The 12,504-nt window shown below is 52.3% G+C and overlaps 1 protein-coding gene across 2 annotated transcripts in view; it reads left to right on the top strand.

The window, feature by feature from the left end:
- TMEFF2 (transmembrane protein with EGF like and two follistatin like domains 2) overlaps positions 1 to 12,504 on the top strand; it is a 140,196-nt gene that overhangs the window by 91,323 nt on the left and 36,369 nt on the right. The gene's annotated exons all lie outside the window — the stretch shown is intronic.

Genomic DNA, 12,504 nt, shown 5'->3' with positions numbered 1-12,504 from the left:
GAATGTCTTAATAGAATGCTTTATCCCTTCCATCCCACTTCATGTTAAGTATTAAATTAAAACTGCATCCATTGCGGAAGGTCGGAGGCTCCTTCGCGCATCCGTGTCGGAACACCATGGCCACGATCTGTTCATGCGCCTAAGCCGTTAAAAATTAAATCCGAGCCTGAGGGAAACTCGGCAGGAGCCGTCGCCCGGGGCTGACCCCGGGTCTCCCAGCCCCTGCCAGGTGGCAACTGCCCCTTCCCCACCGCCACCACCTCCTGCCCTGGTCCTTCCCCGCCTGCGAGTCTTGGCTAAAACCCTGCGTGAGATGTGCCCAGACTTAATTGCGGTCCCTCAGCCTGCCCGTAACGAAGCTCTCCGGTGCGGAGGAGTGTGGGTGCCCCAAGGACGCCCAGCGAGGTGCAGTGCCGGTGGCACGTCCCTTGCAGGAGCCGCGGGTGGGTTCCGCTGACCTGGCTCCCGGACCTGAAGAAGGTTGCTCTCATCTCGTTAGCGCACTGGCAAGGACGCGTCCTTGGGATGGCGCATCTCGTGCGTGCGTTCGTCTCCCCTTGTCCCATCACTACACCCCCTTGGGAAAAGCCCCTCTCCATCCTTCCTGTCGGCCCCTTCAGGCACTGGCAGCTGCTCTGAGGAGAGGTCCTTCTGCTTGGGGCTTGCTCCCCGAAGCAGCCGGCCGCTGTGGTCGTCGGGAGACAGCGAGAGAAGAGGCAGCATCCCCAGCCAGGAATGGTACCTGGTTTTGTACGGCAGCTTTTGCCTACAGACCTGAACGCGCTGAGGGAAAAGAGAGTTACTGCTGCTCTCTCCTTCTTGCCCGTGCAGTGATTTGCTGGGGTCCCAGGCTTCTACCTGTGGGCTGAGATCTCATTTCACCGCTGCGCAGGTTGACAGGAGGTTATCTTGCCTTATTTCTGCCTGTGCAGGAGGTGCAAACAGCCTGGAAGGACCCTCCTAAAATTCCATTAAATGGCTCGCCTGGATTTTGTTTTGCAATTGCAGTCAGCTCACCAAGCGGGGTAGCCTGGCGTACGCAGCCGGTTCAGATGGGGCTGCCTCAGGCAGGTCTCCTCGGAAGCGGGAGGCACGCGCGCGTCTGAGGACGCGGAGGGGTTTGTGGTGAGAGCTGCTTGGATTCTGCACGTGTGCAGGGAGTCTTTGCAAGGGGGAATTGTCTTACCACGGTTTGCTTCTCATGTATTTGAGGAAGGTCGCTCCTAAGCCTTGCCTTCCCCACCGGCGGTGGGATGGGGCTTGGAGAACGTTGTTCTCCACGAAGCCAGCAGCCCATCATTGCTTACTCTCACCGATGAATCAGAGCCCGCTTCCCGCTTTCGGAGCTGACTCCTAGTGTTGTGGACGGAGGTGTCACCAGAAACTCACCGTTGGTCCCAGCCGGTGCCGCAGCTCTTCATCAGCAGACGGAGCCTTGCTGCGTGGCAAGGTCCATGCCAGGACCTGCGGCTAGATGGTCGTCCCATGCTTCCCGCCCGCCGCCGCGGTATTCCCACTGGCCGTTGCAGGCCGGGATGAAACGCTGGGGTTCGTGGGAACAATTCTCATTCTTCCACTGGCTTCAAGAGAGGAGCAACCAATATCAGCAGGCTGAGGCACGCAGCGATAAAACGTTGGTGAAGGACAGCCTCAGATGTTTACAGAGGGGGGGAAACAGCCAGCAAAGCTTTGTTTTAGCACAGACTGTAGAGACACGAAGGACACCAAGCGTAGGCAAACCATAAAAAGACTTTTATTTTATTTTATTCTGTCTGCTCTAAATAAACTTCACGCGTTAGATACCTGCAGACGGTTGGATTGGCATGTGGACAGAATGAGAATTTCCTTCTCCAGTCCCACAGCCAGCGCGAGGATTTGTCCGTTGCGCTTCAAACCAGGTTGTCAGGCTTGTGATTCTCACGTCCCTCTGTTTGGGTTTAAAGCATTCAGTCTAGCAAAGACGGCTTTATGCAACTTAGTTCCTTTTAAATAGGAATGGTATTTAGCAAAAAAATAAAACGAGACACTTTTTTTTTGCCCGGAGGGTGCAGGCATATGATTCAATGTACTGTTGAGGGCACTGGAGGCATTGGGAAGCCGGATGAAGGTCATATGATAATTGGTGCTTTGAATTGCCAGAAGGAAGCAGAGGTGAAGATTGTGATGTTTTTAATCGAAAACTTAGTGAAGAAAGATATGGGGGAAAAAAAACAAACAAAAAGAGAATTAGGAATCGAGCTACTGTGTCTTGGAGAACAAATTCAAGCAGTTTGCATGAACTGAGGGCTCCAGGATGAAGCCTCGAAGACTGGTGGAGCACGGGGCTGGCTCCTCACCGAGCTCCAAGAAGGTGCCGGCACCCGGGCAGCTCTCCTCACGGCCAGACAGCGAGGTGCCATTTCGAAACGACCTCCGTGAGCTGTCACAACAAACGTGCTCTGAAAAACCCCGACGTATTTTTAGGCATTGCCAGTCCCTCCGTGGTGTCCAGCAGCAGCGTGGCAGCCGGACGGCGATTGCCCTGGCTCTGCGCTCCCCGAGTGCGTTGAATTTGGTATGTGAGGGAGGGCAGCAATAAAAATATTCACCGCTTCAGTGCATTTTAGCTTGACATATGTCTGGTCAACAATATCTTGGTCTCTTGCAGTCAAAAAAAAAATCACCCGATTATTCATAGAATCATAGAATGGTTTGGGTTGGAAGGGACCTTCAAGATCATCTGGTTTCAACCCCCGTGCCATGAGCAGGGACATCTTCCACCAGCCCAGGGTGCTCAGAGCTCCATCCAACGTGGCCTTGAGCCCTGCCAGGGAGAGGGCAGCCACAGCTTCTCTGGGCAGCCTGGGCCAGTGTTTCACCACCCTCATGGTGAAGAATTTCTTCCTAATATCTGACCTAAATCTGCCCCCTTCTAGTTTAGAGCCGTTCCCCCTTGTCCCATCCCTACGCACCCTTGTGAAAAGCCCCTCTCCATCCTTCCTGTAGGACCCCTTCAGGCACTGGCAGCTGCTCTAAGGTCCCCCCGGAGCCTTCTCTTCTCCAGGCTGAACAGCCCTAGCTCCCTCAGCCTGCCCTCATAGGAGAGGTGCTCCAGCCCTCGGATCATCTTCGTGGCCTCCTCTGGACACGCTCCAAGACATCCCTGTCCTTCCTATGTTGGGGGCTCCAGAGCTGGATGCAGGACTCCAGGTGGGGTCTGACGAGAGCGGAGTAAAGGGGCAGAATCACCTCCCTTGCCCTGCTGGCCACGCTGCTCTCGATGCAGCCCAGGATTCAGCGCTTTTCCCTCTGTTATGGTGCTTTGGGGTCCTTCAAATCATTTTCATTATGCGCTACATAATAAGAAAAATCTCTGTGCAGGATGCTGATAATTCCATGCATGGTCTCTGTGATTTCTAATTGTTTGAAGAACAGGATGCTATTGAAATGCCATGCAGAAACCTTGCATCACCCGGAGGGAATCAAGCTTTTGTCCTTTTACTCCTGGTGAAGATAAACATTTGAACAGTTGAAATAGGTAAAATATCCCAGGGAAGCCGCTGTGAAAAGTCGACGTGCTAAAGCTCTTAGTGCAGAGGCTGGGCTGCAAAGAACAAAAAGGGAAAATAAATTGGATAATAAATAAATAAATAACATTGAATGGAAGGCACTCAAAACAAGCCGTGCTTTTTCTTCTCTTGTGATCTTAAAGCAGAAGTACTAGCAGGCCCAGGAAAGAAATATCGCGTGCTATTTTTGTGCTGCCATTATAAAATATGTATTGTTTATTGTTCTGCACTGCAGCTAAAGTTTTGCACCAGCCTCAAAAATACGGCAAAGTTTGTTTTGAAGGAGACACGCGGCGTCTCTGTTCTTTAAGCCTCTTAACGATGTTCTGAAGAGTGCGGTGGTAGGATTTCAATCTCCTGGCAAGCACAGGCAGGCTGTAGGGTGTGATTCATAGAAAGTGTCAAACGCTGTGTGCGTGGTGAATGTGTTTTAGATACGCTATTTTACGTACACGTGTGTCTGCGTGCCTGGTGTTCAGCCGTGTGGGAAACCTGGCGATGATGGCAGGCAGTTTTGTCTCCTGGCTGGAGGCATCGTTGAGCGCCATCCTCTCGGGCCGTGCTCCACACACTGCAGAGATCACTTTAGGGTGCCTGAGCTTGGCCAAGCTACCAAACACCCCTGCTGACTCTGTCCTGAGGACTTGACACTAAAACTGACCTCTCTGTAAAATGGGTACAATAGTACCGAGTCGTCGCTGCTACAGGGCTGCGTGAGATTGCTGTAAAGCTTAGCGGTGCACGTGTAAATGGGCTGAGGGTCGGAGGAAGAAGCTGGTATTTGTGTGGTCCTGTGGAGACTGAAGTCCAAACAGGGGTGCGTGCAAGCCCCCCCGGAGCAATCCAATTTAGCAGCCTGTGTGTGCGGGCAGCTTTGAGGCTGGCTGGTGTGGAGCCAGGGCGGGTAGCAGGGGTGACTTGTCACTGCTCCCCAGCAAAGGGCTATCGCAGGCGGCGTGTTTCAACAAGGAGCGATGCCGCGGCACGCAGACGGTCTGAACGGGCTAGCTGACCTCCCGGAGCCTGGGTCTGCCCAGCCCGGTGAACCTTGCCAGCCCTTCCTTAGAGCTAGTTCAACTATCGCTGCGTGGTGAGGTGCTGAGCCGTGTTAAACGCCGTACCCAACGCTGCCCGGGCGAAGGAGCGCTCCCAGCAGCCTCCCGACGCGCAGCCAAACGGTGAGGCATCACAGAATGGTAGGGGTTGGAAGGGACCTCTGTGGGTCATCTCCAATGGAATCCTGGGGTGCATTAGGAGGAGTGTGGCCAGCAGGTCGAGGGAGGTTCTCCTTCCCCTCTACAGTGCCCTAGTGAGGCCTCATCTGGAGTACTCTGTCCAGTTCTGGGCTCCCCAGTTCAAGAAAGATGAGAAGCTACTGGAGAGAGTCCAGTGGAGGGCTACAAGGATGGTGAGGGGACTGGAACATCGTGTGAAGCCTGGCTTCAGCTCCGCTTCCCTGCTGGTCACCTCACCAAAGATGCCCCGCGTACCTCGCAGGAATCCAGACGGTGGAGGAGGCACTGGGGACCGATCACTGGGCTCGTTGTGCCGGCGTATTCTGCCCAGTTTCCTTTAACGGGGCGTTTAATCTCCTGCGTGGAGGGGCCGGGGCGCTGGGGAGGACCACGCTGACGTCCAGCCAGAAACTGGAGTTTCTGATCGCGGTTTTCTAGTCAGGACAGAGGAAGGTAAGAAACATCTCTGGTGGAAATACCATAAATGTACAACCACCGTGTTTTTATTTATACACTGTTTTATGGCAAAAGGAAGGCTCTGGGCTTTTTTATGCTGCAAAATATTGTTGGTTTTTGCCTTGCTTTTGTTTTTTTATTTTCGCCTGGAGAAAATATCCAATGTTTAAAATGATTGCAGAATGGAGCATCGCTTCTCCTGTAAAATATTGCTCGCTGAGACATGGTGGGATCTCACACTTGACCAAATTAGCATACGCGCTCCAGTATCAGAGCTCCGGCTCGTAAAAAATAACACTGGATTTGCATTTTCACATTTTTAGCTCTCGCTTCCCTGTCTGTTTGGTTTGATGCCTTTTTTCTTGACTGACGATTCTCTTTGTGGCAGATTTATTGCTGTTCTGCTGTTTGGACCCTGTAATCAGCTCGACACTTGGCTGAAGACGTTAGTCATTTCATTAAGTACTTTTTTTTGCAGATATCTCAGACACAATTTTCTGTTGCTCTGCTTCCAAAAAGCAAATGACCCACGGCCAGCGAAGTCTGAATATGAATCTTTAATAAACAGAGGTAGGACCAACAACGCTCTTAGGTTCCCAAATTTGTAGAGGTCTCATTAAACAATGCTGAATGGGGAAGGAGGGCCATTGCCATCCCGCTCCGACGAAAGTGTGCCCGCATCTGTTCCCAGTAAATTTGCTCTTTTAGAAGCGTGGTCTCATTTAATCGTCCTTCCTTCCCATCAGAGCTGCGTACGAAACCTTCCTTGTGCTGCGCGCAGATATCACGTGGTAATTTTTTTAAATTATTTTTTCAGTAATGCATTGCTGAAAACAAAGCCTTGAATCGTCGTCTTAGGAGTAGAGATAAAGCACAGAGTGGGGTTCTTTTTATCAGCACCGTGTCACTAATGATTACACTTTATTCGTGAACTAAGCAAATATAATTATAGCATTCCCCTACACTTTCTGGGGGAAGAACCGTTCGCTCGTTTTATCGAGATGCCTCCTTAAAAGGCAGCTCCTCCCTCCAGGGACAGTCCTTCGCAGCCATCAGTCCGCTCTTCGGTGGCATTCTCTCTGCAGGCTGTGCCCGGAAAATATTGCCATATGCCATTTGCAGAGGAGCGGGGAGTTGGGAGCCTGCGCGCTCACCGGCATACTCACCCGTGCCTTTTTTATTGACCCCATGAATTTTTACAGAGAGGGAGTCACCAGAAAGCCAAGTTGGTGGCTCCAGCATGGCCCAGCAGCCTGGTACAGCGCATCGTCATCGCTGCTGGGACGCAGACCTCCCTGAGCTCTGGGTTGCTCTGTTTTCATAGCCAGGAGCTGTACAGGAGATAACTACTGGTCTACTTCGCTCTTCCCTTCTTTCCCTGGGAAGGGGAGAAGCGTGTTCCGCAGGTGGAATAGCAACAGCCATTCCTAAAATGAGCATGGGTTCCCCTGTGCTGTTTAGTACGTTTATTGCAGTTACTGCCGTGAGAGAAGCTAACAGACAGAAGTGCAGCAACTTGCACCCCACAAATCAGTCGTGAGGCACGAGGAGGTGTCCGTCACAGAATCACAGAATGGTAGGGGTTGGAAGGGACCTCTGTGGGTCATCAACTGGACACAGTACTGCACATGGGGCCTCACCAGGGCAGAGGGGGAGGAGAACATCCCTCGACCTGCTGGCCATACTCCTCTTGATGCACCCCAGGATCCCATTGGCCTTCTTGGCAGCCAGGGCACGCTGCTGGCTCATGGTCAACCTGTCGTCCATCAGGACTCCCAGTCCCTCTCCACAGAGCTGCTCTCCAGCAGGTCCGCCCCAGCCTGTACTGGTGCATGGGGTTGTTCCTCCCCAGGTGCAGGACCCTGCACTTGCCCTTGTTGAACCTCATCAGGTTCCTCTGTGCCCAACTGTCCAGCCTGTCCAGGTCACGCTGGATGGCAGCACAGCCTGCCGGTGTATCCGCCACTCTTCCCAGTTTGGTGTCATCAGCAAACTCGCTGAGGGTACATTCTAACTCTTCATCCAAGTCATTGATGAAGAAGTTAAACAAGACTGGGCCCAGTACTGAGCCCTGGGGGACACCACTATTTCCAGGCCTCCAACTAGACTCAGCGCCGCTGATGCCAACCCTCTGAGCTCTGCCATTCAGCTAGTTCTCAGTCAGCATCTTACCTGCCCTGCAGGCTCAGCTTTTCTGTTCCAGCCCTCCCACAGCCTGCTGGCTGCTACCACCTCTGTCTGCAGAGACCTCCCTGGACACGGAATTCACAGCAGAGGGTCTCGCGGTGTTGTCAGGCTCGGGCAGTCAGCCCAAAACCCCCCGAGGAGGTGCCCAGCTTTGCCAGTGGGACGGTCTTTTTAGTTAGTTGTGATTTTTGCTTTCGCGAGCGCCAGAATAACCAAGTGGATTGCTGGATGCTCAGCTTCTCCCAAGGTTTCCGTCATATGAAATGGAATAAAATAAAGCACATAAAAGAAGTGGAATTCATCAGAGACTATCATAATGACCTGGAAGAATAGACGTAAGAAAGTGAGCCTTGTTTAATGATTGTTTACAGTGACAGCCCAATTAACATAGGAGCCCATCACTTGAAAGAGGCGATGGGCCTGTGGGACAGCGTTCGGTATTTCTTCCTTTCTCGGGGGAGCTGCAGGGTATCAGCTGAAATCTTGGAAGCGCTCCTTCCTCACAGATGCTTTTAAAGCTGCTTTTCTGACGCTGCAGAAGGCACAGTCAAGCCTTACACAAGTATTTTTTGTACGCTCTTGGGTATATTTTCATCCTGCGACCCCCTAGGAGACCTCATTGACCTTCTCACAGCTTCTCGAGCCCAAGGAAAGCTCACTCAGCTTTTATATTGCCAAGCTTTCTTCAGCACTACACCTAGGAACACAGAAGCCAGATAGATTTATTGATGTAACTATAATCAGAAGGCATAGCCAGGATGATAAAATGGTCAAATGATGGAATTACTTAAAATTAGAGGCATACCGAAGTGCTTCAGGGACCGGGAAGCGCCACGTGGCAGCGGGATGCATGCTGCCAGCCCAGTGTGGGCAGGAGGACCGGGGCGAGCCCCAGGACCGGCACAGCCAGCAGCCAAAAGAGACGAGGCCGCTCTGAATTTGGCACTTGTGTGAGACTGAGAAGGTGACAGGGCAGAGCCTGGACACGGCTTGCAGGTTGGGTGTGAGCAGGGAAGCGCTGGGTGCTAGCTGGGAACAAGACGGGGTTTCTAGGCATGATAAGAGTCGGGGTGAGGCTCTTCTTGGGGTAGGGGATTCCTCTGTCCCACAGGATCTGAAGTATTCAATGCCATTTAGAATCATAGAATCATAGAATGGTTTGGGTTGGAAGGGACCTTGAAGACCATCTGGTTCCAACCCCCCTGCCATGAGCAGGGACATCTTCCACCAGACCATTTAGACTCTCCGCTAATGTCCGCCCCGGGGGCCAACCCCACCCAACCCTGCAGGTGGGTTCTGCTTGCTGTTCTGCAGTCCCACTTCTGCGTTTTAGAATGTTTCAGTAAGCGAAGGCACCTTTTCGTATGGCTACAGGTATTCGTTACACCAGCTGTGTTAAGTGCCGTTCATTTTGTATTTGTTACATCGCCGGTGGATCACACTGAAGGGCGATCACAGAATCACAGAATAGTAGGGGTTGGAAGGGACCTCTGTGGGTCATCTAGTCCAGCCCTCCTGCCGAAGCAGGGTCACCTACAGCAGGCTGCACAGGACCTTGTCCAGGCGGGTCTGGAATATCTCCAGAGAAGGAGACTCCATAGCCTCCCTGGGCAGCCTGGGCCAGTGCTCCATCACCCTCAGAAGGAAGAAGTTCTTCCTCATGTTCAGATGGAACTTCCTGTGCCTCAGTTTGTGCCCATTGCCCCTTGTCCTGTCACTGGGCACCACTGAAAAGAGCTTGGCCCCATCCTCCTGACACCCACCCTTCAGATATTTATAAGCATTTATTAGGTCCCCTCTCAGCCTTCTCTTCTCCAGGCTGAACAAGCCCAGCTCCCTCAGCCTCTCCTTGTAGGGGAGATGTTCCAGTTCCCTCACCATCCTTGTAGCCCTCCGCTGGACTCTCTCCAGTAGCTCTTCATCTTTCTTGAACTGGGGAGCCCAGAACTGGACACAGTACTCTAGATGAGGCCTCACCAGGGCAGTGTAGAGGGGAAGGAGAACCACCCTGGCCCTGCTGACCACACTCCTCTTGATGCACCCCAGGATCCCATTGGCCTTCTTGGCAACCAGGGCACACTGCTGGCTCATGGTTAACCTGTCGTCCACCAGGACACCCAGGTCCCTCTCCGCAGAGCTGCTCTCCAGCAGGTGCACCCCAAGCCTGTACTGGTGATGAACGCTCTGTAGCCACGCGTGCCTGGGCACGCATGTTTGCAGTAAATGCCCCAGCTCTTTCTGTGTAATTTACTCTTCTGGACTTCGGGGTTTGAAACGGCAGACTGCTTCTTGCTCTAGTTTGGAAAAACGCCTTTGAATGTGCTGTCATTTTCCCCGATAAGATGAGCACTATAAATTAAACGGAGTCAGCAACCCAGGCACCGTAATCTTACTGATGCAGTCCTACCTTTGGCATTTCCTGACGTATGTTTGATGTTGACTTAATTGTGTAGCCTTAAAGTCGAATTCGAGTATGTAAGTGCAAAAGCAGGAAGAAACTGCAGGTGCAAGCTAAAACCCATCCGTGCGAGGGGTGGGTGATGCACAGATCCTTGCAGCAAGGAGACCGGGGTGAGAAGTTTGTTGTAGTGTTTTTTCACCACCCATCGAGTCAGCCCTGAAAATCAGGCATCGCACAGGAGGTCCCATGAGCCCTGAGCACGGAGCATCGTCCAGAGGCTGTCCCTTTCCGCTCTCCCTCGCGCCCAAGCCGTCCGACGTCGGCACAAGCGGAGCGTGGCTCACGGTGCTCGTGCGGTGCCTCCTCTGACCCCAGCGTGCTGGGAGAGGAAGGCTGGCCTCACAGTGAAGGTTTCAGAATGGAGCTGAGAAAAATCTTGGTTCTCTTCTCGCTTTTGCTGAAGGAGGTCAGAAAAGTCATTTTGGAACTTTGTTTTCTGGAAGGTATCAAAAGATGCAAATAAATGCCTAATGGGCTCTGCAATGGTCTTTGAAATCAGCAGGAGGTAGGTCTCGGAGATTTCAGAAATCCCACACAAAGTGTTTGCATGCATCTTTAAGCATCTAAACACCTTTCAAAATATGTCTCTGAAGTGCCTGACTCTGAGCATAGGTTCCTACGTCCCCTAGGCATTTTTGAAATTGCATCCAAACTTGCTTCCATTTCCCCTAAAGAGCAGCCTTTTGTTTTAATTTTCTCATTGACTAAATTTTCTCTTGACTAGAGACATAATACGTATTAACCTAGGCTCATTTTTTGTAGCAAAATGTGGAGAAGTGAAGCTGTTTCTGAGCTGGTTTATTACCAAAAAAAGGAGCATATGGCTGATTGTGTCCCATCTGAAATGCAAATGGTGGAGCTACGTGGAAAGCATGACTATTACTTGAGCAGTAAATGTTTCCTAATGAAGTGAGTTTGACTAAGGTGGGAAGCTGGAAGCGGCCGCGGGAAGAAATGACGACGGTTAATATTTCGGTGAAGCAGAACATTCTTATTCCGCTGATAAGGAGGTTCTTAGGAAATTGACTGGATTTTTTTTTTTCCTTCTATTCTGCACGTTCATCAGCGTGGGGAAATTGTTACACAGGGAGCCAGGCTCATTTCTTCCACTAGTTATGAAATCACGTAATTTAATTTACAACCGCAGCTTTTCACCTTTGGCCTCTTTTCGAGTTTTCTGTATTTTGTGAACATTTGGAGAAAATAGATCTACCCGATGTAAAGAAAGCCTAAAAGAAGACGAGCGCTGGTTCCGCTGGTTTTCATCACCCTGGGCATGTTCACAGAGGCCAGAGGGGCTGATGGAGAAATCTGACTCACGCTGTCTAATTCCCTATGCCTCCTCTTCCCACCAAAGTTTTTTTGATGGAGCACTGGAACAGGCTGCCCAGGGAGGTTGTGGAGTCTCCTTCTCTGGAGATATTCCAGACCCGCCTGGACAAGGTCCTCTGCAGCCTACTGTAGGTGACCCTGCTTCAGCAGGAGGGTTGGACTAGATGACCCACGGAGGTCCCTTCCAACCCCGACCATTCTGTGATTCTGTGAAAGTTTTTCCTGGCGTGCCTCCCTCCACACCTCGGGTGGTCGAGGGTGGCCAGACGCCTGCTGCGAGTGGGAGGCGAACTGACGTTTAAACGCTTGCTGGAATGGGGCAGCGAGGCCGGAGGCTGACATTTCCCTTCCTGAACTTCCCGAAGGGAGAGCCGCAGAGTCGGCGCGGCGAGGTTCAGCGCGGCCGGTGGGCTGGAGATAGAGCGTCGGTCGTGTTTAGAGTTTAGTGAAGGAGTTTGGATAGCACGCGCACCATTACGTGCTGGAAAGAGCTGAAGCAGCTGCCGGGTTAGACCTCTGGCTCTGTCCCCGGGCACGATCGCATCGGTGTTAACGCAGGCGTTGCTGAGGCTGAGCTGTCTGTTCCACGGCACGGTCGGGGGACGGAAGATTAGCATGCCTTCCCCCTGCCGATGCCCAGGGGTGTCCGACATCGCTGAGGATAACGAAATAGGAGAAACCGAATGAAAAAAAAAGGCTGCAGCCTGCTGTTGATGGAAGTAATTAGGTTTCTCCATCTTGTGAGCGATCACGAGCCTTGCTGGGATCGGGACGTGTCCACGTTGGTGTGTTGGTTCAGATCCAGACCAGACTTTTGACGTGAATTCCCTCCCGTGCTTCGGTTCACGTCTCTGGGCAGCCTAGGAGCTCCAGAGCTGGGTCGTTGCGGCTCTGGAGATGCCCCTAAGCTCCCTGAGGACAGGGCCACCGCTGCCCTGCCCACGCATGCCCACACTCTGCTCCCAGCCACGGGAGCCTTCGCCCCATACAGAGCTCGGTGCCAGGTCGGGAGTGGGCACTGGCCTGCCTGGGTGACACCTGGGTGAAGCTTTGGGGTTGCCAAGGTAATCATAGAATCATTAAGGTTGGGGAAGACCTCTAAGATCATCAAGGCCAACCATTAACCCAACACCACCATGCCTGCTAAACCATGTCCCGAAGTGCCACACGTACACGTTTTTTGAACCCCTCCAGGGATGGGGACTCCACCACCACCCTGGGCAGCCCGGTCCAATGCTTCACAACTCTTTCAGTAAAGAAATTTTTCCTCATGTCCAATCTCAAC

This window comes from Opisthocomus hoazin, chromosome 9 (genome assembly GCF_030867145.1).
Source record: "Opisthocomus hoazin isolate bOpiHoa1 chromosome 9, bOpiHoa1.hap1, whole genome shotgun sequence".
Taxonomy (NCBI): Eukaryota; Metazoa; Chordata; class Aves; order Opisthocomiformes; family Opisthocomidae; genus Opisthocomus; species Opisthocomus hoazin.
The sequence above is the reverse complement of the archived record's forward strand: the minus strand, read 5'-3'. Positions and strand labels throughout refer to the sequence as shown.